General features: G+C 34.4%; 1 protein-coding gene and 1 pseudogene across 1 annotated transcript in view; both read left to right on the plus strand.

Annotated features, from left to right (window-relative positions):
* Positions 1 to 27,874, plus strand: part of LOC120212763 (protein SICKLE-like) — a 39,874-nt gene that overhangs the window by 5,623 nt on the left and 6,377 nt on the right. The gene's annotated exons all lie outside the window — the stretch shown is intronic.
* Positions 210 to 27,414, plus strand: LOC120212762 (annotated as a pseudogene).

Consider the following 27,874-nt stretch of genomic DNA (forward strand, 5'->3'; position numbering starts at 1 on the left):
TTTTTTATGACTTTAGATATTGTCTCATGTCCTCGATGACAATATTGAATTGTCAATGCATAAACTTCTTAGTCTGTTATTTGTATACCACATAGCGATTTCATTTGTACCATCTACATCTGTTATTTACCAATTAATGCAATGAATGTTCCGCGGATGGCTGTTAAAATATTGAAAAGCATGTTAATGGAGAACTTTTCTTTATATAAATGAGTGATGCATTGTTCGGAGGTTCATTTATTTGGTCCTATTGTATGTACTGTCAGGCCATCTTGATGGAAGGAACTGGTAGGTCAAGCAAAGCAGAAGCGAAAGAAGAGTCGCAAAGCTATGTTGAAGCTCGGATGAAACCAATTCCAGGTGTATCCGAGTCACCGTCAAGAAGAGCAAAAATGTCAGTCCCCTTTCCATATTAACCATTCATTACTTCCCTGCCTCGTATGATGATAACGATTTTACCATTTGATTCAGGGTAAACTACCCAAATAGTCATTTAACTACGGACCATTGAACTATTAAATGTTATCAATCAAATTGTTTAATTAAGTAAATTTAAATAATTATATTTGCTTATCACTATTACATATTTATTACTTAATTGTTATTTTGTTATAATTAATTTAATCTACCGATATATTGATATGAGAAAAGAAGAACGAGTGCTGAGCAAAACTCGATTCGACACAAAAAACCGATTTTTTTCAATTCGAATTGACTTTGAGTACAATTTCATAAACTCGATTCGACTCGAAAAAATTTTATGTTCAAATCGAGTTGTAAAATACAACTTGAATAACTCGAAATTTTTAGTAATTAGTGGATTTATTTTCAAGTTTGAGTCGATTCTTTCGACTTTGTATTAGATATGCATATTACATATGAAAAAAATATAAAGAAATATATTTGTATCGTTATAGAAAGTCACTTAAATTAGAATAAAATAATATTATACTATTAAAAATATTTACAATTAAAATTAAAAAGAAACTCAAAAAATTGACTCGACTCGAATTTTATAAACTCAATTTGATTCGAAAAAAATTTCAAGTCAATTCCGAGTTGTAAAATATGACTCGTCAACTTGAATAACTCAAATTTTTTGACTCGACTTGATCGAGCGCTCACTTCTACTAAGGAGAAACTCCTTAAAAGTAAGATTAAAAAAGATGGTTGAGTTTGATCTGTTGGATGAGATTTTCTTTAAGGTTGGAATAATAACCTATTGATAAAAAAAATCGTGAAAGATAATTTCAGTTTCTAATCTAAAATGTTACTCATTTCAAGTATAAAAAAATATGTATTTGATAAGAAAAACGATTTTAGCCTAAAATGTTATTTTTAGCCTAAAATATATTTTGGTGTTTTTCCCCTTGCATAGAAGTCATGAGTAATGAGTATCTCTGGTTCAGAAAAAAGGATTCTTTTTGTTTTGTTCTAAAAGGTTTATTTTTTGTGTAATTTGGTTTCATGTAGGCCATCGTTTTGTGCATAACAAGTAAAGATGGAGAAAAATGAAGTGGGTATTATTTGGTTCTGAATTTTGTGTAATTTTGGTTCACATGGAGCTTTGGTTTGTGCATAAACTAGTTTAGGAGAATAAAAGTGAAGTGGGTATCACTGGCTTTTGTGAGAAAAAAGAGAGAATTTTAGTTGAAAAAGCTTCAATTTTTGTTTGTAATGGAAGAAGGAGCGGGTATAAACACCGTTCTACAAAATTTAGGGGATAAATCTAAAGTTTTGGATGTAAAACCGTTGTGTACTTGGTTCCTCAGTTCGCGGGGTCTAACAGTCCGTTTTTAAATTTATGTTCCTCTTAATGGCCCCCTTCCGTCGGGGTTTTTTCGCCATTTTTCCCCTTTAGCAGACCACAAGGATCTCATTCAACCTAGTATTAATCAAAATGAGTTCTATCCTGCTGTGTCGATTCGGTCATTTAGAGGGGAACCACCAGCTTCTAATGGCCAAAATGTACATGAACATAAGTCACCTGGGTCAAGTTTTTAAAGAAAGCAATAAAAGGAAAGTTTTTGAGTTTGCATTCACTGCTCTTAATGATTTCAATCCTGGAATAGTTTATCCGAGCGTGATGCGGGAATAGAGAATTGGTTGAAATGTGCTTGGAGGTTTGATGCACTTAGGAGAAATTAGCCAAATATAAGACAGCGTCAAACCACGTTATAGGATTATTAAACGCTCGGTGCTTAAAGCTAGCAACATGATGATGAGCAAATGAGAGCGTACTAATGCGAGAAGAGAATCAGAGTCGTTCCTGGTGTTGAAATTGGGGGCATTTTCTTCTTCCGATTAGAGTTGTGTTTAGTGGGGTTGCATGCACAGTGCATGGCTGGAATTAATCCCAAGTGTAACACCCTAACCCATATCCGACCCAGATACGAGACCCGAATACGAATTGAGGTGTCACATTGATTTTCAAAACATTGATTCATAAAAAATAAGGAAAATTTTAACTTTTATTCATATTAACAGGTGAAACTCTTTAACTTAAAATAAAATATAAAATCACATTCATACTTTATAAAAGCCTTTAATAATTTACATAAATACAAAAGTATGAGTTTACAAAAATAGACCAGAGCATTTCAATTTAAACGTATAGTACATGCCAACAATTTACAAATAGAAAACCTACATTCAATTTGTCTTGATCTGATCTTTAAGGGAGTATGTTATCCTCGCCTAGCTTCACTCTTCTGATTCTTCAAACCTACGGTGAACAATCACACGCTAAATCGATGACTTAGTGAGGCAATTATGAGCAACTAAAGTTATATAATCAAAATCCTTATTTATTTCATCGAAACATTTCATAAAGATTTCAAATGATTTTCCATAACAAGAATGTATGTTGTTATACATTATTCGTTTTATATACTTTGTTTTCAATGCCCAACGTACTACTGAACTCTAGGTATTTGAGTACATTGAGGTTGTGCACTAATGTTGTCACCACAACTCGCACAATTTCCACCGAAGTGTCACATAATTGTCTCGAAGGACCACATAATTTGTCCTGAAGGACAACATAGAACCCTCGACTCTTGGAATATCAACTATACCTCTAATCCTCATACATATACCTTGGGCTTTTAACCACATAATTATTTTTCATTCATTATTCGAAGTAATTATTCACATAGGCACTTTCACAATTAATCTTGTATTAACATATTCACATTTCACATTTTCATAATCAGCATCCATAAACATCAAAACATAACTTAAATAATATAGCTTAAATAATATAACTTAAATAAAATACTATAAAAATATAAACTAAAAGAATTTGAAAGGTTTTTGATCGAAAACTTTGAGGTTGACTTATCACAAGTCGCCCTCAATCTAATATAAAACTAATGAGTGCACTCACCTTTGCCTCACTGAAGTCCTAAACGAAGTCCTTAACACTTTTGATTGAAACTTATATGTCGAGTTGACCGGAAGTTTTTATTCAACGTCTACACAAAACAATAGAAATAAATATCGGAATTCGCATCACTTATATCCAATCATAATAACTTAAGCTGAAAGAAACATTTAATTTCTCATTTCATGCGAATAGTATCGACACACACCACTACATACCGTATTTCCCCTTTATAGTATCGATACCCCCTTCAGTGCCGATACCATTCGACATACTGGAATTTCAACTTGAAAATGGTATCGATACCTTACTTTTGGTATCGATACTCCCCTTTCAGTATCGGTACCCCTCAATCAGTACCTATAATGATCCCGATTTTTAATTGATTTAGCTTGAATATTAATATTGTTCTTACAATACCGACACCCTTGCCCAGAATTTACCATTCCATTTCGAAATTTAACAAAAAACTTAACTAATCTCATACTTTTACTTCTTTTATACCTTTAAACTCAACTAGCTTCACTCTTCTGATTTCTTCAAACCTACGTGTGAAACAATCACACGCTAAATCGATGACTTAGTGAGGCAATTATGAGCAACTAAAGTTATATAATCAAAATCCTTATTTATTTCATCGAAACATTTCATAAAGATTTCAAATGATTTTCCATAACAAGAATGTATGTTGTTATACATTATTCGTTTTATATACTTTGTTTTCAATGCCCAACGTATACTACTGAGAACTCTAGGTATTTGAGTACATTGAGGTTATGCACTAATGTCACCACAACTCGCACAATTTCCACCGAAGTGTCACATAATTGTCTCGAAGGACCACATAATTTGTCCTGAAGGACCACATAGAACCCTCGACTCTTGGAATACCAACTATACCTCTAATCCTCATACATATACCTTGGGTTTTAACCACATAATTATTTTTCATTCATTATTCGAAGTATATCTTATTCACATAGGCACTTTCACAATTAATATCTTTGTATTAACATATTCACATTTCACATTTTAATAATCATGCATCCATAAACATCAAAACATAGCTTAAATAATATAGCTTAAATAATATAACTTAAATAAAATACTATAAAAATATAAACTAAAAGAATTTGAAAGGTTTTTGATCGAAAACTTTGAGGTTGACTTATCGCAAGCTGCCCTCAATCTAATATAAAACTAATGAGTTGCACTCACCTTTGCCTCACTGAAGTCCTAAACGAAGTCCTTAACACTTTGATTGAAACTTATAATGTCGAGTTGACCGAAAGTTGTTTTTATTCAACGTCTACACAAAACAATAGAAAATAAATATCAGAATTCGCATCACTTATCCAATCATAATAACTTAAGCTGAAAGAAACATTTAATTTCTCATTTCATGCTTAATAGTATCGACACACCCACTACAATACCGATATTTTCCCTCTATAGTATCGATACCCCCTTCAGTGTCGATACCATTTCGACATACTGGAATTTCAACTTGAAAATGGTATCGATACCTTACTTTTGGTATCGATACTCCCCTTTCAGTATCGGTACCCCTTCAATCAGTACCTATAATGATCCTCGATTTTTAATTGATTTAGCCTTGAAGTATTAATATTGTTCTTACAGTACCGACACCCTTGCCCAGAATTTACCATTTCCATTTCGAAATTTAACAAAAACTTAACTAATCTCCTACTTTTACTTTCTTTTATACATTTAAACTCAACTCATTCATTAAAACCAACTTGCCTCCATTTATTACTCCTAAACATAAAAAACTCACTAAAACTCTTACATCTCAAAATCATACCATAATTTCAAACAAGTTCTTAATCATTTCTAATCTAACTCTTAGTTAGATCCATGACAAGTCAAATTTATCAATAAGACTCCAAAAACTACACATACAATACATCTCAAAACCCATTTTACAAATTCATTTCAAATTCATTCTTCTTGTTGTTTTAATCATATACAAGCTTTCCTTATGCTTATACACCCAGCTTTCAACACCAACCCAAAAATTGAAGGAACCAACAAATTTCATAAGCTTACCTTTGAAGTGTCTTCCACGAGCAAGAAGAAAGAAGATAACTTAAGCTCCAGACTTTTCCCTTCTCTACCACGTGTTTATCCCTTAAGAGATGAGATAAAAAAATTAATTGAGAAAATACTATACTTCCCCTCCACTAATCCAAATTTAATATCAAATCCTACACAAAATCCAACAATTAAATCCTAAACTTTTCAAATTATTCTAATCAAACTACTAAGTTTTGAATTCTTGCATTTTGTCATTGACCCGACGATTGGAGTGTTACAAATCTCCCCTTAAGAAAATGCATCCTTGAATTTTCATTGCACAAAGAGGGGATATTGTTTCCTCATATATTCTTCATGCTCCCGAGTAGCTTCTTCTAGTTTATGATTTCTCCATAGAACCTTAACTAGTGGAATCGTCTTGTTCCTTAACTACTTGATTTCATACACTAGAATTTGCACAGGTTCTTCCTCGTAGGTCAGGTCAAATTGAACTTCTATCTCGTATGGAGTTATGATGTTCGCATAATCAATCGATATCGTTGAAGCATAGACATGAAAAACAATGTGGATCTTTTCCATCTCTGGTGGTAATGCTAACTGATATGCCACTGGTCCAACTCTTTTTCAGAACTTCATAGGATCTAATGAACCTAGGACTAAGTTTATTTACGCCCAAAGTGAAGTACTTTCTTCCAATGGGATACTTTAGGAACACTTTGTCACCTACTTGAAATTTAATTTCTTCATCTTCAAATCCGCGTATGATTTTTGTATGTCTAATGCCACTTTAAGATTGTGCTTACTTGAACTTTTTCTTCAACTTTTTTAATCAAGTCTGGGCCATGAACCTCTTGATCTTTTAATATGAACCAATTGAGTGGCGTTCTGTATTTCCTTCCATACAATGCTTCATACGGTGCCATTTTAATGCTTAATCGCAAATACCGCAAGCGGTAAATACTTTTCCCAAGATCCAGTAAATTGATCACTAATGCTTTCAACATATTCCAGAATCCGAATCGTTCGCTCTGATTGGTATCGGTTTGAGGATGAAAAACAATGCTAAAATTCAATCAGGTACCCAAAGCTCCTTGCAAAGACTTCTATAATCTCGAAGTAAATATGGGATCTCTATCAGAAACTATTGAAATTGGAACACCATATAGTCGCACTATCTCCTTGATATACAATTCAATATACTTTTTCATTGAGTAATCCGTTCGCACAAGAATGAAATGCACAGTCTTTATGAGGCGATCCATAATTACCCAAATCAAATCCTTTTTGTTTGGTGATAAGGGCAAACCTGTTACGAAATCTATCATAATTCTTTCATATTTCTACTAAAGAATGAAAATTGGTTGCAATAATCTCGAAGGCACTTGATGCTCAGCTTTTACCTGTTGACAATTAAGACACTTTGATACAAACTCTTTAATGTCTCTTTTTATGACTGGCAACCAAAAACGCCCTTTTAAATCTTGATACATCTTATTTCATCCTGGGAGCATAGTTAAGGGACTACTATGTGCTTCATACAATATTTCTCTTTTCAACTCGTCAACATTAGGAACACAAACTCGATTTTTGAAGTATAAACAACCATTCGACTTTACATCAAAGTTCTTGAGTTCATCATTTCCTAACTGTTCAAACCAGGCTAAACACTTTTCATCTTTCTTTTGTAACTCCTTAATCCGTTCTAACAATAACGGTTTCAAAGTTAACTCATCCATCAATGCACAATTGTCCTTTAACACGATTCGAGCATCCAATCTACGCAAAGTGTCAAAACTCTTCCGACTAAGAGCATCAGCTACTTCATTGGCTTTCAGGATAATAATCTATAATCGCATCATAGTCCTTGAGTAACTCAATCCATCTTCTTTGTCTTAAATAAAGTTCCTTTTGCATCAAAAAATACTTTAAACTTTTGTGATTGTAGAAAATCTAGCAACTTTCACCATATAAATAGTGTCACCAAATTTTTCAATGCAATGACCACTACTACCAATTTAAGGTCATGCGTCGGATAGTTATTCTCATGGGGATTAAGTTGTCTTGAAGCATAAGAACTATCTTTCCATCTTGCATTAATACACATCCCAAACCATTATGGGAAGCGTCGTTAAAAATCATGAAATCCTTGTTTGATTCTGGTTGTACTAACACTGGAGCTTCTATCAAAACTTTCTTCAATGCTTCAAAACTCTTTTGCCAATCATGAGTCCAATCAAAATACACATCTTTTTCTTATCAATTTGGGTAAAGGCAGAGATATCATCAAAAAATTCTTGACAAACCTTCGATAATAACCTGCGAGACCCAAGAAACTCCGAATCTCTGACACACTCTTCGGAATTTCCCACTCTAATACAACTTTAACCTTCTAAGGATCTACCCCAATTCCATATACAGAAACCATTTGTCGAAAGAATGCCACTTCAGAGAACTTTGCATAAAGCTTCTTGTCTTGTAACGTTTGAAGAATCACACGAGATGAGCATCATGCTTCTCCATTGATTTAGAATACACTAAAATGTCGTCAATGAAAACGACCATGAATTGATTAATGTACAGTTGGAAAACTCTGTTCATAAGGTCCATAAACGCTGCAGGTGCGTTAGTTAACCCAAATGGCATTACTATAAATTTGTAATGACCATAGCGAGTTCTAAACGCTGTTTTTGGAACATCTTTTTCTTGTATCTTCAACTGATAATACCCTAAGCGTAAATCTATTTTAGAAAACACTGAAGCTCCCTTAAGTTGATCAAATAAATCGTCGATCATTGGAAGATGATTTTTGTTCTTTATGGTCACCTTGTTAAGTTGTTGATAATCAATACAAAGACGTATCGAGCCGTCTTTCTTCTTTACAAACAATACTGGAGCACCCAAGGTGACACACTGGGTCTGATAAATCCTTTATCCAAAAGCTCTTGTACTGAATCTTTAACTCTTTCAATTCCTTTGGGCCATCCTATAAGGAGCCATTGAAATCGGTTTGATCCTGACATTACTTCAATTTTAAATTTAACCTCCCTATCTGGAGGTAATCCCGATAATTCTTTCGGAATACTTTTGGAAATTCTCTGACTGTCGAAAAATCTTCAAATTTTCTTTCTTTGGCTTTAATCAATCACATTGGCAATATAAGCTTGGCATCCTTGTAGCATTAACTTCTAAGCTGACATCATTGATATCATATTAGCTAATGGATTTATTCTTTCTGTAACACCCTTAACCCATATCCGACCCGAATATGAGTCCGAGGTGTCACATTGACTTTTCAAACTTTGACACTTAAAGAAAAACAGGAAATTTTAAACTTTAATTAAAACCAAATACATTATTTACATAAAAGAGACCACAAAATACAAAATTGATCATAGCATTCGTAATTAACCACTTATTACATGCCAACACTCTATACACAACCAAGATACCTACTTTGTCAATTACTTCTGATATGATCTTTTAGTAGTGATGTTGTCCTTGCCGCCTCTATTACTGCTCCTGTTGATTCTTGGTACCTACATGTAAATCACTTACACGCTAAGTCAAATAGACTTAGTAAGGCATAACATAAATATGTATACGCATGTATAACAATGAATTTATGAACATGCATCCTTACCATTGATCATGACATCTTAACTTGCATATTTACTATACTATAACATATATGATGATATGCACATATAAGACATATATTTTTATTCTAATTTCGCTTTAATTTGTCTTTGGATTGCCCATGTACCTTATTGAAACAAAGGTATGTGAGTACATAGAGGTTGTGCACTATGCTGTCACCACAGCTCGTATAATTCCCTCAAAGGGCACTGAATATTTGTCCCGAAGGACCACTGATTGTTTCGAAGAACACTATGTCCCGAAGGACCACTGTATATGTCACGAAGGACCACTCCTTAAGAACCATATACATAATACAATGAACCAATAAGTGTACCAAAGTACCACATATATGTTCCACATAATTACATATATGTCCCGAAGGACCACGTAGAACCCTCAACTCTTGCCAATTATACCTACAGTTCTCATATTAAACTCACATAGGCTTAAATATGAATACATTTCTCATTTTCATATCTTCTTATCACTTTTCATATAAACATGTGTTTCACTTCATATACACATGTGATCACTTTCATTATTTCACATACCTGGATTGATCCTCTGACAATTTCATTCTTTATATAATATCATATTAAAGTATAAATGAAATATACATGAAATCACGATATCCAATATATATATGTGGATGCATGTACATGAATATGAAATCAGGAATTCAACTATAAGAGATAGACTTATAGCAAGTCTTATCTCCATATAATTCTATCCAGTATGGGCACTCACCTTAGCCTTGCTTTGACTCAATTATAATCTCTCGATTGTTCCGGAACGAGATTACGTTCTAAATCTACATAGAAATACATTGATACATATCAGTATACTAATTGATATATTCTAAACTATCACTCCTTAGGCTAAAAAGAAAGCTATTTTTATCTTTTAATGAAGGTATGCATCGATACACTACACCATGTATCGACGCATCCCTTGACGGGTGCGTCGATGCACTATCTATGGCACACATTGAATGTGCATCGATGCACACAACCCAAAATTTGTATTTTTAAGCCTGAAAATCATCATTCTTCCTCATTCTTCTATTTAAACCCCTATCATGTCATTAAACTCAACCATCATTACTTAAACCAACTTATACCATGAAAATCACTTTAACCTCAAATCCTATCCCTCATATGTAATTCAAGATCATACTCAAATTTCAATATGTTCTAAATACAATTCTAACACTTCATATCCTAATTAGCATGATGACAAGTCAAATTTATCTTCAAATTCAACTTATCAACTCTTTTCCATAAATTCATTTAAAAACCCATTTCCTTAATCTCTTATAACTATTATTTGGTTACTTTAAAACAAATTAAGCTTCCATAAGCTTAATTAACATCTAAGGATCAAAACCAGACTTAAATTTCTGCAAACCATTAGCTTTTAAGAAATCACACGTGTGGAGAAAGAAGAGAAGAGAGAACTCTGGAACCTTGTTTTTCTTTCTTCTATTCCACGTGGAGTTAATATAAAATCTCTTCTTTAATTCTTTTCCATGCAAATGACTATTCTATCATTCTATTCCTTCTTCCTTGCAATTTACCTTATACCAATTACAATATATTCATTATGCTTCAGTCACCAAATTTTGAAGTTTACAATTTAGTCACTAACCCGGTATTGAGGATGTTACAAATCTCCCCCTTAAGAAAATTCTTCCTCGAATTTTCATTATACGAAGAGATGAGGGTACTGAATCCTCATGTCCTCTTCACGTTCCCATGTTGCTTCCTCTATCTTGTGATTCCACCATAATACTTTAACTAATGGAATGGTCTTTGTTCTTAATTGATTAACCTCGTAAGCTAATATTTTAACCGATTCCTCCTCATAGGTCAAATCCGGTTGAACCTCAACCTCTTCTGGTATCACGATATGGGAGGGATCATATCGATACTTCCGAAGCATTGAGACATGAAAGACATTATGAATTTTCTCCATTTCAAGTGGCAACGCTAGTTGATATGCCACTGGTCCAACTCTCTTTACGATCTTATACGGTCCAATGAATCTAGGACTAAGTTTTCCCTTACGTCCAACCTCAAAACTTCTTCCATAGAGATACTTTGAGAAACACTTTATCTCTAACTTGATATTATATCTCTTTTCTCTTTAAATCCGTGTATGATTTCTGTCTATCAGCTGCTGCTTTGAGATTACTTTGTCTTTAAGCTCGAACTAATTTAAAGGCCTACGACATTTTCTTCCATAAAGAGCTTCATAGGGAGCCATTTTGATGCTTGATTGATAACTATTGTTGTATGCAAACTCGGTAAGAGGCAAGTACCTTTCCCATGATCCTTTGAACTCGATAACACAAGCTCTCAACATATCTTCCAAAATTTCGATTGTTCTCTCTGATTGCCCATCGGTTTGAGGATGAAACGTTGTACTAAAGTTTAACCGAGTTCCCAACGCTTTATGTAATGATTTCCAAAACCGTGAAGTAAATCTAGGATCTCGATCCGAAATAATAGAAACAGGTACTCTATGTAAGCATATAATCTCCCTGATGTACAACTCTGCATACTTGTCCATGGTAAAATCAACTTGTACCGGAATAAAATGAGCTGACTTACTCAATCTGTCTACAATCACCCAAATAGAATCTCTTTTATTCGGAGTCAAAGGTAACCCCGTTATAAAATCCATTGTCACATTCTCTCATTTCCACTGAGGAATAGACATTGGTTGCAATAATCCTGACGGAACTTGATTTTCAGCTTTGACTTGCTGAAAAGTCAAACATTTGGATACAAATTCCGTAATGTCCCTCTTTATTCCAGGCCACCAATATCGACTCTTGAGATCCATATACATTTTATTTCCTCCCGGATGCATAGACAATGGACTACAATGAGCTTCCATTAACAAGTATTTCTTTAACTCATCATCATCTGGAATTACCAACCTCCCTTGATAATTTAAGTTCCCATCAGCTTTCATTACATAATCTGTGGCCTCTTCATTCCTTATCTGTTGTAACTTCTTTAAACACTTTTCATCTCCAGCTTGCAATTCTTTAATTCGATTTAGCCATGATGGCTTGAGAGTCAATTCTGCACATATGGCACCATCTCCTCTTAACGATAGTCTGGCATCCAAAGCTCGTAAAGCTGCAAACGTCTTTCAGCTTAAGGCATCCGCTACCACGTCCGCTTTCCCCGGATGGAAATCAATCACTACATCATAATCCTTTAGGAATTCCACCCATCTTCTCTGTCTTAAGTTTAACTCCTTCTGAGTCATCAAGTATTTCAAACTCTTATGGTCTGTATACAAATAGCATCGTTCACCATACAAGTAGTGACGCCAAATCTTAAGAGCGAAAACTACCGCAGCTATCTCCAGATCATGCGTTGGATAATTCTTCTCGTGCGGTTTTAGTTGCCTCGAAGCACATGCCACCACTTTACCTTCTTGCATTAACACGCATCCCATCCCGTTATGAGACGCATCAATGTACACTACATAATTTTTGCCAGATTTGGGTTGAATCAATACTAGAGCTTCTGTTAAAATCCTCTTTAGCTTTTCAAAACTCTCATGGCACACTCTGGAGTCCAAGCAAATTTTACCTCTTTCCTCGATAACTTGGTTAGGCGTAATGCTATTATCGAAAAGTTTTTAACGAACCTTCGGTAATAGCCAACTAACCCTAGAAAACTCCGGACTTCTGATACATTCTTTGGAACTTCCCATTCTAAAATGGCTTTGATCTTTTGAGGATACACTCGAATTCCTTCATCAGAAATCACATGTCCTAGGAACGTCACTTCCTTCAACCAAAATTCACATTTAGAGAGTTTGGCATAAAGCTTATTTTCTCTCAAAGTCTGTAGAACGATCTTCAAATGCGAACTATGCTCTTCTTCCAACTTCGAATACACTAAAATATTATCAATGAATACCACAATGAATTGATCCAAATAGGGTTGGAATATTCAGTTCATCAAATCCATGAAAGATCTGGTGCATTTGTAACTCCAAACAGCATTACGATAAACTCATAGTGACCATATCTCATTCTGAATGCCGTCTTTGGAATATCTTTATCTTGAATCTTCAATTGAAGATAACCAGAACGTAAATCAATTTTTGAAAACACTGAAGCTCCCTTTAACTGATCAAATAAATAGTCAATTCGGGGGAGTGGATACTTGTTCTTGATGGTCACTTTATTGAGTTGCCTATAATCAATGCAAAGACGCATGGATCCATTATTCTTTTTGACGAACAAAACCGGAGCTCCCCATGGTGAGACACTCGGTCTAATAAACCCTTTGTCCAATAATTCTTGTAATTGAATCTTTAATTCTTGTAATTCTTTTGGGGCCATTCAGTATGGTGACATGGCAATAGGTGCAGTTCCCGGTATGACTTCAATTTGAAATTCGACTTCTCTGTCTAGAGGCAAACCCGGTAACTCTGCAGGAAAAACGTCAGAAAACTCTCTGACTATAGGAATTTCTTCAATTCCCCTCTCTTTTGCTCTCACATCCAGCACACTTGCAATAAACCCTTGACATCCTTGTAGCAATAACTTCTTTGCCGACATCACTGATATTACATTAGCCAACGGGTTTCATCCTTCACTAAATATAATAACTTCTATACCCTCTGAACTTTTCAACGTTACTCTTTTCAGTCTACAATCAACATTAGCATAGTAACGATATAACCAGTCCATTCCCATTATCACCTCGAATTTGTCAAAAGGTAATTCCATCATATTAGCAGGGAATTCAATTCCCTAAATCCGTATGGGACACCCTCGACACACCATATTGACTCGAGCACTGCGTCCTAACGGATTAGTCAGTATTACCTCACTGCTAGTAGATTCTAACGAAATATTCAATTCTTTCGCTAACTTACTGTAAATATAAGAATATGTAAACCCTGAATCAATCAATACAAACACATTCTTGTCATACAATTGGAAGATACCTGATATTATCTCTGGGTCATCTCTATCCTCGCTAGTCCTGAGATTATACATACGAGCTGTAGAACGTATTTCTTGCGGAGTTGACAACTCTGATTGACTTTTTCCTCTGCCTCTACCTCTTCCTCTCTGGGTAACTGAGACAGACCTCTCTGGCTGAGCAGATTCACCAGGTAACATGAGACAATCCCGAACAAAATGTCTGGTGTCTCCATATTTAAAATATGCTCCAGAAATTATCCTGCATATCCCCGAGTGATTCTTTCCACAATGTGAACATTGTCTGACTTAGCTCGGGTTAGATCTCCCAGCTCCAGATCTCACTGACTGTGTTTGTCGACCCCTCATCTGATTTGATCCCCTTGCAGAAGATGCAACCGACTCTAATCACGCTTGGGGTCGATAACTCATATCTCTGCCCCTTTTTGACAGTGCATCACTCGATGATGCACCCGATCTTTTTGAATTCTGAACTCGAGAATCCCTGAACCTCTCATTTTGAGCTCTTTCTATAGCTTTAGCACGATTCACCACTTCTTGAAATAAGGTTAAATTTAACACAATAAGCATCTCTTTCAGAAGAGGATGCAATCCCTCAACAAACCAATCGCAAACATCCTTCTCTGTAGGAATTAATTCCGCAGCGAAGCAGCTCAACTTGTTGAATTCACATTCGTACTCATAAACTGTACGATTCCATTGCTTCAGGTTCATGAACTCTTGCTTCATTTGTCGAATGAACTGATCTCTGATGTATTTATGCTTGAATTCTTCTTAAAACAAAGACCAAGTTACTTGATCACCGGGCATTCTCAAGGTAACGTTAGTCCACCAAATCCTTGCTTGCCCTCGGAGCAATGAGACTATTCCATCCAGCTTCTCTGGATCGGAACAATGAAGTCCCTTAAGCATGATTTTTATATCATTAAGTCAAAGGTCCGCAGCAACAGGATCTTCTTCGGCTTCACCTCTAAACTCTAGTGCTCATAAACCCTTCAACTCCTTTGCAACATTCATTCTCGGAGTTGAAGTAACAGAAGGTTGAAAACGCGCCAATACCGCGTCCAGTGTTCTGAAGAACACATCTTGATCACTTATAGGCACTCCAAAGGGTGTCTGATCTTCACTCTGCCTGGCCAGGGCAGGTGAATTACTACTTTCAACGGGTCTATCGTCTCCCGCTTCACTTCTAGAGCTACTATGTCCGGACATCTATAAAACCATACACATATCATTCTATCAGCAAAACAACATACTTACTATTATATCAGATCAGAAGTTTTCACTATTTTGTTGGCATGTATACTTTATAGGACACTCTAGACTTCGGTTTATGCCGAGAATCGACTAAACCGTAGCTCTGATTGTAACACCCCCAACCCATATCCGACATGGATACGAGTCCGAAGTGTCACATTGACTTTTCAAACATTTATTCGTATAAAATAGTGAGTAATTTAAAAACTTTGATAACATTTAACTTATTCAAAACGTTTACAAAATATATCAGAGTTCATACAATTTATATCTTTAGACTACATGCCAACTACACTCTATAACCAGTACATATATTTTCTGATATGACATTTGGTAAGGAGAACTGACCTGTCTTGCTCCGCATTCCTCTTTACTCTTCTCGAAACCTACGTGTGAAACAATCACACGCTAAGTCGAAGACTTAGTGAGGCATAACAACTTATAATGCACTTTATAACATATATCAATACATGCATGTTCTGTTCTATCATGTTTATACAAATTCCATGCATTCTTTGTATCATATAAAATCATATCAAATTAATTACAGTAAATACATACATACACATAATTCATCATTAACAGTTTATCATGTAATCACATACTTTTATGGTTAACCTTTTCAATCAAACACTACACACAACATCATAACATTTCTATAACATTTATCATACCACTAACATATATTTGTTCATATCTCTGGATTAGCCCATGTACATATGTGAGAACTATCGATATGTGAGTCTATAGAGGTTGTGCACTAATGCTGTCAACACAGCTCGTATAATTGCACCGAAGTGCCGCGTAGAATTACACCGTAGTGCCATATAATAATGTCCATAAGGACCACATATTATTCCTTAAGAATCATATACATATACTAGGGATCAAGTATGTGTCTTACAAGACTTCACACATGTTCCACAGAATATATATATATATCCCGAAGGACCGCGTAGAATTGCACCGTAGTGCCATATAATAATGTCCCTAAGGACCACATATTATTCCTTAAGAATCATATACATATACTAAGGACCAAGTATGTGCCTCAAAGACCTCATAAATGTTCCAAAGAATATACATATGTCCCGAAGGACCGCGTAGACCCTCGACTCTTGGCATGCCAACTATACCCCTAGCTCTCATGACACATAATATGGGCATTATCATTTATTTCATTTCAAATATTCACATAAACATGTAATTCACTTTCACATATCACGTATCACATAGCTTCTTTTCATATTATCACATAGTCACATAGTCACTTACACGTAGATCATTTCCATATAATTCACATGTCACATATCTCATGTTCTTGTATAATTTCTATCATTTCTCACCCAATCACATTTATTCATGTAAACATACTTATCATATCTTGTTCACATAAGATCATATACTTCATATAACATATAGAAACACCTAGAACACTTTCACGTAGTTATAGTCATAGGTCTTATCTCATAACATATACTTGTTTTCACATATATATTTCATATCATTTCTTATACCACATAATTCATTTAACATACATAACATATCATGTAACATTATAATAGAAATACCTATAAGTCATATCATTTAGAGCACATATACTTATAGTCACATTTCTTATAACTTAATCTTATACCTTCTCTTAGACATATATATATATATATATATATATATATATATATTCACATGTTCAGGTAATCCACCATTTCATCACATAATTATGTATTCATATAACTCATTTCATTTCATATCTACCTATATATATATATTCTCAAGATTTATCCTAATATAAATCATATAGCACTCTTATAATTCATATTCATATTCATTTATGTCAGACTTATAACACATCTCACTTCTATTATTTCTTTATGTATATAATCTAATCTGTTTACTTAATTCAATTCATATAACTCTTATAACTTCTCATATAGCTTCGTAAATTTTATCATACAACCCTGTGTTATAGTTTTATTTAAACATATGAATCTTTCCCATCTAGCTTATCTTATATGTTCATATTATCATTTATGTTCAAATCTCCTAGTTAGTGTACTATTCTCACATCATCCTATAGATCAATATTATCTAGCTTATTTCACTTATCATATAATAATATAATTATATTTTACTATGATCACATAGTTTATATCTCATATAATTCATAACCTTTCTTATGTAATCACTTATACTTTCTCACCTAACACATAAAAGAACAGATCAATCCATATAATCAAGCATACATACATGCATATTCAATTCATGCCTTTAATCATGCATTCATGTGTAACACTTCAGGAAATAGACTCATCGCAAGTCTTATTCCCATCGCACATCATATACTATTAAATATGCACTCACCTGGGCCTCGTTGTTTGAATCAATCCTAATCCTTAGTTTGTTTCGTTACAAGCTTTCATTCTATATCTACATAATAATACATTAATACTTATCAGTATACTGATTGATATATTCGAAACTATCACTCCTTAGTCTCAAAGAAAAGCCAATTTCATCTTTTAATGAAGGTATGCATCGATGTACTACACCATGCATCGATGTATAAATCCTATTCGATGTTTGTATTTAATGGGGATGCATCGATGCACTCCTTATGCATCGATGCACTCCTTATGCATCGATGCATAAATCCTATTCGATGTTTTCTATTTAAATTCATGCATCGATGCACTGCATGTGCATCGATGCACCTTAAACAATTTCTGGTATTTATCATCGATGCATCGGTGCACAATGAATGTGCATCGATGCACATTGCCCAGAACTGACATTTTAGCACGTAAATCATCAACTCTTCCCTTAATTCTTCTATTCTAAGCCCCTATTTTGACATTAAACTCAATTACCATTACTTGAACCAACTTATATCTATGTAAATCATCTTTAACCTCAAAATCCTATCTTCTTTATGAGATTCAAGAATCATACCAAATTTTCTATATGTTCTAAATCCAATTCTATCACTCCAAATCTCTTAATTTAACCATTGACAAGTCAAATTTAGCTTCCAATTTAAGAAATGAACTCTACTTCAAGATTTCACTTTTCTACTTCCTTTCTTTAATTCTTCATCTACTCCTCATCTTATAGTTTTAAGATAATCTAAGCTTTCCTTAAGCTTAGTTATTATATAAGGATCAATAAGCAACCTTAAATTCATCAAGAATTTGATCCACAAGAAAACTCACCTTTAGCTTGGCTCTCCCACGTATGAAGAAGAAGAAAGGAGAAGAGAACTCTGGATGTTTCTCATTTCCCATGTTTATATTACCTTTTAAAAGAAAGATAAAAATCTTTCTGATCAAATGACCATTTAACCCTTAGCTTCTTTTAATAATTACAAAATAACCTTCATCATATATATTCAAAAATCATTGAACTATTTCATTCTTATACTTTAGTCACCAAATTTTGAAACTTTACAATTTGGTCACTAACCCGGTATTGAGGATGTTACACTGATACCATTAAATGTAACACCCTTAACCCATATCCGACCCGAATATGAGTCTGAGGTGTCACATTAACTTTTCAAAATTTGAAACTTAAAGAAAAACAGGGAAATTTTAAACTTTCATTAAAACCAAATACATTAATTTACATAAAAGAGACTACAAAATACAAAATCGATCAGAGCATTCGTAATTAACCACTTATTATATGCCAACACTCTATACACAACCAAGATACATACTTTGTCAATTACTTCTGATATGATCTTTTAGTAGTGATGTTGTCCTTGCCGCCTCTATTACTGCTCCTCTTGATTCTTGGTACCTACGTGTAAATCACTTACACGCTAAGTCATAGACTTAGTGAGGCATAACATAAATATATGTATACGCATGTATAACAATGAATTTATGAACATGCATCCTTACCATTGATCATGACATTTTAACTTGCATATATTTACTATATAACGTATATGATATATGTATGCACATATAAGACATATATTTTTATTCTAATTTCGCTTTAATTTGTCTTTGGATTGCCCATGTACCTTATTGAGAATAAAGGTATGTGAGTACATAGAGGTTGTGCACTATGCTGTCACCACAGCTCGTATAATTCCCTTAAGGGGCACTGAATATTTGTCCCAAAGGACCACTATGTCCCGAAGGACCACTGATTGTTCCGAAGAACCACTATGTCCCGAAGGACCACTCTTTAAGAACCATATACATAATACAATGAATCAAATAAGTGTACCAAAGTACCATATATATGTTCCACAGAATTACATATATGTCCCGAATGACCGCGTAGAACCCTCGACTCTTGACATGCCAATTATACCTACAGCTCTCATATTAACTCACATGGGCTTAAATATAAATACATTTCTCATTTTCATATATTCTCATCACTTTTCATATAAACATGTATTTCACTTCATATATCACTTTTATTATTTCACATACCTGGATTGATCCTTTGACAATTTCATTCTTTCATATAATATCATATTAAAGCATAAATAAACTATACATGAAATCACGGTATCCAATATATATATGTGGATGCATGTACATGAATATGAAATCAGGAATTCAACTATAAGAGATAGACTTATCGCAAGTCTTATCTTCATACAATTCTATCCAGTATGGGCACTCACCTTAGCCTTGTTTTGACTCAATTCTAATATCTCGATTATTCCACGTTCTAAATCTACATAGTAATACATTGATACATATCAGTATACTAATTGATATATTCTAAACTATCACTCCTTAGGCTAAAAAGAAATCTATTTTTATCTTTTATTGAAGGTATGCATCGATGCACTACACCATGTATCGATGCATCCCTTGACGGATGCATCAATGCACTATCTATGCATCGATGCATAAATCCCATTCGAAGTTTGTATTTTAAGTAGGTGCATTGATGCACTCCTCATGCATCGGTGCACTAATCCCATTCGATGTTCAATTATTTGATAGTGCATCGATACACATTTAATGTGCATCGATGCACACAACCCATAATTTGTATTTTAAGCCCGAAAATCATCAATTCTTCACTCAATTCTTCTATTTAAACCCCTATCATGTCATTAAACTCAACCATCATTACTTAAACCAACTTATATCCATGAAAATCATCTTTAACCTCAAAATCCTATCCCTCATATGTAATTCAAGAATCATACTCAAATTTCAATATGTTCTAAATACAATTCTAACACTTCATATTCCTTAATTAGCATGATGACAAGTCAAATTTATCTTCAAATTCAACTTATCAAATCTTTTCTATAAATTCTTAATCTGGTTACTTTAAAACAAATTAAGCTTTCCATAAGCTTAATTAGCATCTAAGGATCAAAACTAGACTTAAATTTCAGCAAACCATTAGCTTTTAAGAAATCTCACCTTTGTTTTGCCTTCTTCACGTGTGGAGAAAGAAGAGATGAAGAGAACTCTAGAACCTTGTTTTTCTTTCTTCTATTCCACGTGGAGTTAATATATAAATATCTGTTCTTTAATTCTTTTCCATGCAAATGACTATTCTATCCTTCTATTCCTTCTTCCTTGTAATTTAACCCTATACCAATTACAATACTATTCAATTATTATGCTTTAGTCACCAAATTTTGAAGTTTTACAATTTAGTCACTAACTCGGTATTGATGATGTTACACTTTCGTTGACCACACTAACTTCTAATCCATCAAGACTTTTTAACATAACTCGCTTAAATCGACAATCCACATTGGCGTGATAATAATAAAGACAATCCATACCTAGGATAACCTTAAACTCGTCAAAGTGTAATTATATTAGATTAGCAGGGAATTTAATTTCCTGAATCTATATAGGACACCCTCAACAAATTTTTCTCGCCCGAGCACTAAGTCCCAATGGATTAGTCACAATCACCTCACTATGAATAGATTCTAACGAAATCCTCAAGTCTTTCAGCAGTTTACTACTAACATAAGAATAATTTGATCCCAGATCAATCAGAAATAAAATAGATTTATCGGCTAGCTGAAAAGTACCTGCAATGATTTCAGGATCATCACAATCTTCACTGGTCTTTAGATTGTACGCTTGAGCTGTAGAGCATACTTCAGGTTGAGCGGTCAACTCAGACTGATTCCTTCCTCTAGCTCGACCTCTATCTCTCAAAGATATATCAGTTGATCTTTCTATTTGGGTAGACTCTTCCGTCATCAGTGGGCAGTCTCGAATAAAGTGCCATGCATCTCCGCATTTAAAACAAGCTCTGGAGACTCTTCTGCACACGCCACAATGAGATTTTCCATAGTGCTTACATTGATTTGGCTTATACACTCCTGACTCCACTGAATGAACTTGTCTAGCTCTTCTAGGATTTGATCTTTTACTTGAGGATGTAGTTGACTCCGATCTGGTCTGAGGTCGAAAACTTAAACATCGACTCTTCTTTGATTGGGAGGCACTGGACGAGGCACCAGCTCTCTTATTCCATTGTGTCCTTTGATCCACAAACCTCTCATTTTGAGCTCGCTCTAGGGCTTTTGCTCTGTTCACTACCTCTTGGAATGAAGAGAGGTTGAGTGCCAACAATAATTTTTTCAATTGAGGGCGTAAACCCTCCACAAAAAAATTGCATGAGTCTTTTTCCATAGAGACTAACTCTGCTGTAAATCTACTCAGCTTGTTGAATTTTCACTCAAAATCATATACAGTGCGATTCACTTGCTTTAAGCTTATGAATTCTTGCTTCATCTAACGAGTAAACTGATCTCCGATGTGTTTGATCTTAAGCTCTTCCAAGAAGAATAACCATGTCACATGGTCCCTTGAAGCTCTTTTCGTCACATTAGACCATCAAATTTTGGCTTGACCTCAAAGTAACGAAACTACCCCATCCAATTTCTCTATTTCAGAACAATGGAGATTCTCCAGTATTATCTTAAGGTCATTAAGCAATAAATCGGTAACAAATGGACCTTCTTTAGCTTCTCCTTTAAATTCGGGTGCTCCTAGACTTTTAAGCTCCTTAGCCACATTCATCTTAGGAGCTGAGGGAACCAAGGGTTAGAAACGTGTCAGAATTGCGTCCAACGTCTGGAAGAGGGTTCTCTAATCTTGTACAAACACTCCCTGATGTGTTTATTCCTCACCCTGCCTACTCGGGGCAGGTAAGTTGCTACTTCCTTCATTTCTATCTCTCGCTTCACTTCAAGAACCCTCAAAATCTGACATCTAATAAGATAAATTCACTAATATATTAGTAGGATAGCATACTAATGACCTTATCAGATCAGAAAGACTTAACTAAAAGTTGGCATGTACACTTTTTAAAACAAAAAATGACTTCGTTTCGAATCAAAATCGATTAAACCATAGCTCTGATACCATTAAATGTAACACCCCTAACCCGTATCGGACCCAGATACGAGACCCAAATACAAATTTGATGTGTCACATTGACTTTTCAAAACATTGATTCATAACAAATAAGAAAAAAAATTTAACTTTTATTCATATTAACAAGGTGAAACTCTTTAACTTAAAATAAAATATAAAACTCACATTCATACTTAATAAAAGCCTTTAATAATTTACATAAATACAAAAGTATTAGTTTACAAAAATAGATCAGAGCATTTCAAATTAAATGTATAGTACATGCCAACAGTTTATAAAATTACAGAAAACCTACATTCAATTTTGTCTTGATCTGATCTTCAAGGGAGTATGTTATCCTCGCCTAGCTTCACTCTTTTGATTTCTTCAAACCTACGTGTGAAACAATCATACGCTAAGTCGATGACTTAGTGAGGTAATTATGAGCAACTAAAGTTATATAATCAAAATCCTTATTTATTTCATCGAAATATTTCATAATGATTTCAAATGATTTTCCATAACAAGAATGCATGATGTTATACATTATTTGTTTTATATACTTTGTTTTTAATGTCCAACGTATACTATTGAGAACTCTAGGTATTTGATTACATTGAGGTTGTGCACTAATAATGTCACCACAACTCGCATTGTTGAAAACATTTTTTGATAATTCGATATAACAAATTAAGTTAAATGAATTTTAAGATTTTACAAATGATTTTACAAATTTATATTTGATTCAATTAACCGAATATCAAATTATTACTCCAAGTTTTTCAAGATCAATTTTAATCCTTACTAAATGTGTAAAATTGTGATTTGTACTTAAACTATTTTTGAAACAATTTTCACAAAGTATTTTGAACCAAAAACAAGCCTTAAATCAATTATTCAAAGGCATGCACAGATGCATCAGTCCATGCATCGATGCATCTATGAATTAATTGAACATCGAATGCATTTCATGCACCGATGCACTCTCCATGCATCGATGCACTCTGAATATTTTCAAAACATCGAATGCATTTGATGCATCGATGCACAAGCCATGCATCGATGCACCATGCTATTTTTCAAACATCGAATGCATTTCATGCATCGATGCACACTTGGTGCACCGATGCATCAAGTGTTCCAACGGTCAAAATATTTGAATTTTACACGAATGCACCGATGCATCCTTGATCATGCATCGATGCATGAGACGCTCCACCTAGAAAAAATTAATTGTTTTCACACATAAACGGCTCTATTAACTCCACTAATTATCACCAACGTTCAAAATTGATTCAAGGAGTATTTAAACAAGTTTAGAAGCCATTGATCAACAACAAGAAACATCAAGCAATTAGAATCAAGAGAGAATCAAAGAGAAAGCATCAAACCTCAAGTTTGAGCATTTTAAGCCTATTTTTCATTCAATATTCATTTTGCTTTCAAGAACACTTATTGTGCTCAATTGTATTTATTCTTGAGTGTTCTTTCTTTGTTCTAGAATTGTGCAAACATATTTGCCTTGTGAGGTTTTTCTTGTAAGTTTGCAAATTTGTATTTCTCTTTGAGAAAAGAGTGTTCTCAAGAGTTGGGGTATACTCTTGAGGGATTTTGTAAGGTTATCTCTTTGGCCTCAAAAGAAAGAACAAATTAGTGAATTTGTTGGAAAATCCTTAGTGTGGATAGCTAAGGTAGTGGACGTAGACTTTGTTTGAGAAAGTCGAACCACTGTAAATCGCTGTGCAATTACTTTCAATTTTCTGCAAAAGCTTCCACGAAATTTTTAATTGCCAATTCACCCCCCTCTTGGCCGATTCCGTCGATCTATTAACTCAACACGCATAATTTGCACCGAAGTGCCACATAATTGTTTCGAATGACCACATAATTTGTCGCGAAGGATCACATAGGTTTTGTCCCGAAGGACCACATATTTTGTCCCAAATGACCACATAAAATCCTCGACTCTTGGCATGCCAACTATACCTCTAACCCTCATACATATACCTTGGTCATTTAACCACATAATTATTTGTCATTCATTATTCGAAGTATATCTTATTCACATAGGCAATTTCACATCGAATATCTTTGTATTCACATTTCACATTTTCATAATCATGCATCCATAAACATCAAAACATAGCTTAAATAATATAACTTAAATAAAATATTGTAAAAATTTAACTAAAAGAATTTGAAAGGTTTACTATCGAAAACTTTGAGGTTGGCTTATCGCAAGCTGCCCTCAAAATAATATAAAACCAATGAGTTACACTCATCTTTGCCTCATTGAAGTCTTAAAGGAAGTCCTTAACACTTTTGATTGAAACTTATAATGTCGAGTTGACCAGAAGTTGATTTTGTTCAACGTCTACACAAAATAATCGAAAATAAATATTGGAATTTGCATCACTTATATCCAATCATAATAACTTAAGCTGAAAGAAACACTTAATTTCTCATTTCATGCTTAATAGTATAAGTACTCCCAATACAGTATCGATACTTCCCTTTTATGGTATCGATACCCCCTTCGATACCGATACCATTTTTGATATACTGGAATTTCAACTTGAAAATGGTATCGATATCTTACATTTGGTATCGATACTTCCCTTTTAGTATCGGTACCCCCTTCAATCAGTACCGATACTGATCGTCGATTTTTAATTGATTAAGCCTTGAAGTATCCGTATTGTTCTTATAGTATCAATACCCTTGCCCAGAATTTACCATTTCCATTTCAAAATTTAACCTAAACTTAACTAATATCCTACTTCTACTTCCTTTTATACCTTTAAACTCAACTTCATTTATCAAAACTAACTGCCTCCATTTATTACTCCTAAACATGCAAAATCTCATAAAAACTCTTACATCTCAAAATCATACCATAATTTCAAAAAAGTTCTTAATCATTTCTAATTTGCTTAACTCTTTAGTTAGATCCTTGACAAGTCAAATTTACAAATGACTCCATAAACTACACCATATCAATAATTCATCTCAAAACCCATTTCACAAATTCATTTCTAATTTACTCCTCTTGTTGTCTTAATTCTATACAAGTTTTCCTTAGACTTATATAACACCCAAGCTTTCAACACCAACCCAAAAATTGAAGTAACCAACAAATTTCATAAGTTTACCTTCGAATTGGCTTCCACGAGCAAGAAGAAAGAAAATAACTTAAGCTTCAGACTTTTCCCTTCTCTACCACGTGCTTATCCCTTAAGAGAGGAGATAAAAAATCTTTCACAGAGAAAAGACCATACTACCCCTCAACTAATCCAAATTTAATATCAAATTCTACATAAAATTCCACAATTAAATCTTTAATTTTTCAAATTATTCTAATCAAACCACTAAGTTTTGAATTCTTACATTTTTGTCACTGACCCGATAATTGGGATATTACACCATGCCTATGAATGGTGATTTAGAGGGAGAACGAGTGATTGTAAGCATTGTTTCATCTGAAGGGTATGATGCTGATGTCGAAGATCACGATGTTTTGGTATACACCGGTCATGGTGGGAATGCCAGTGGTGATAAAGAAGCATCCGATCAGAAGCTCGGGAGGGATAATCTTGCTCTGAAAAGGAGCTTGCACTGATCCAATGAAGTAAGAGTCGTTCGAGGTTTTCAGGATTCTTACCACCAAACGTCGAAGGTCTATGTATACGATGGCCTTTACAAGGTCCAAGAGTCATCGACGGAGAAGGGGGTATGTCTTCAAGTATAAACTAGATAGGATCCCCAGGCAAAAAGACACTTTTGCAACTTGGAATTTGACTCAGTAATAGAAGGGAGGTCTATCTTCAAGGGATGAACTTATACTTCCTGACCTCACTTCCGGTGCGGAAAGCATACATGTTTCACTTGTGAATGAGGTTGATGATGAAAAGGGCCCCGCTCATTTCACTTATTTATGTACTATCAAATAGTCGAAATCATTCAAGTTATTGCAACCTTCTTTTGGTTCTGATTGTTGTGAAGCTTGCCTAGCCAGAAATTCAAGCTGTTGTTTTTGCATTAAAAAGAACGAAGGTGATTTACCTTGCACATCCTATGGGATTCTAGTGCGTCAAAAATCGATGATATATGAATGTGGCTCCATGTGCGCCAGCCTTCCTAACTGGAAATATAGGGTTACAGAGACTGGCTTTAAGGTTCGCTTCGAAGTTTTTAAGACGAAATATAACGGTTGGGGTCTGCGATAATGGAACCCTATTCGCGCAGGTACATTCATTTGTGAATATGCACGTGAAGTTATTGAGGAAATTAACACAAGACAGGACGGGAGAGATGGTGAAAGCAATGAGTATGTTTTCCATACAAATCGAGTCTATGAACCCTTCAAGTGGAATTATGAAATTGAGTTATTAGGAGAGGAAAGTTCTGACACTGTCGAAGATTATGATATCCCATCTCCCCTAACCATAAGTTCGAAGAACAGTGGAAATGTAGCTCGGTTTATGAACCATAGTTGTTCTTCAAATGTTTTCTGCCACCCGATCATGTATGAACATAACAATGAAGTTCTCCTCCATATTGTTTTCTTTGCTAAGAGACACATCCCTTCGATAACGGAGCTGACATACGACTACGTCATTCTACACTCGGATGAGAGCGAAAGTAACAAAGTGGATTATGGAAAAAATAAATGTTTATGCGGATAGCCAAAATGCCGAGGTTATTTTTATTGAGGACCAGCAAAACTTTTGAGAATCACTCATCTTTGTCTAAGCAAGTAACTCCATGTATTTCCTTTTTAGTGCTCATATGGGTCGTTGTAGGGATGCAGATTATTCTTAGCCTTTGCATGCAGATGTGACCAGGAATAGAAAGTTAGAAACCATATATGGTGGTGTTATCTGTTGTCACGGATTTAAATAGCGGTTTTAGTGCTGTATGAAACTGTTATTGTATGATTGTGATAGTCGCAATGACTACAATAGCACTCATTATGTCAGTAATAACGATAAACGCAACCATAATCCTTGTCCGTAGGTTAGCAAGAGTATGTTGGGTTAGTTTGAGATTGCAGAATTCTTGGTATTTCACTTTATTTCTCGTTTGAGAATCCCTTTTGAGTGACTATTGTTTTACCAAAAAATCGGCTGTTTGATTGTGTTTCTAGATTTGCTTGTTTTAATGGAAAATGAAAATGGTAATCAA

Source organism: Hibiscus syriacus, unplaced genomic scaffold (genome assembly GCF_006381635.1).
Source record: "Hibiscus syriacus cultivar Baekdansim isolate YM2019G1 unplaced genomic scaffold, ASM638163v2 tig00110015_pilon, whole genome shotgun sequence".
NCBI classification, from domain to species: domain Eukaryota; kingdom Viridiplantae; phylum Streptophyta; class Magnoliopsida; order Malvales; family Malvaceae; genus Hibiscus; species Hibiscus syriacus.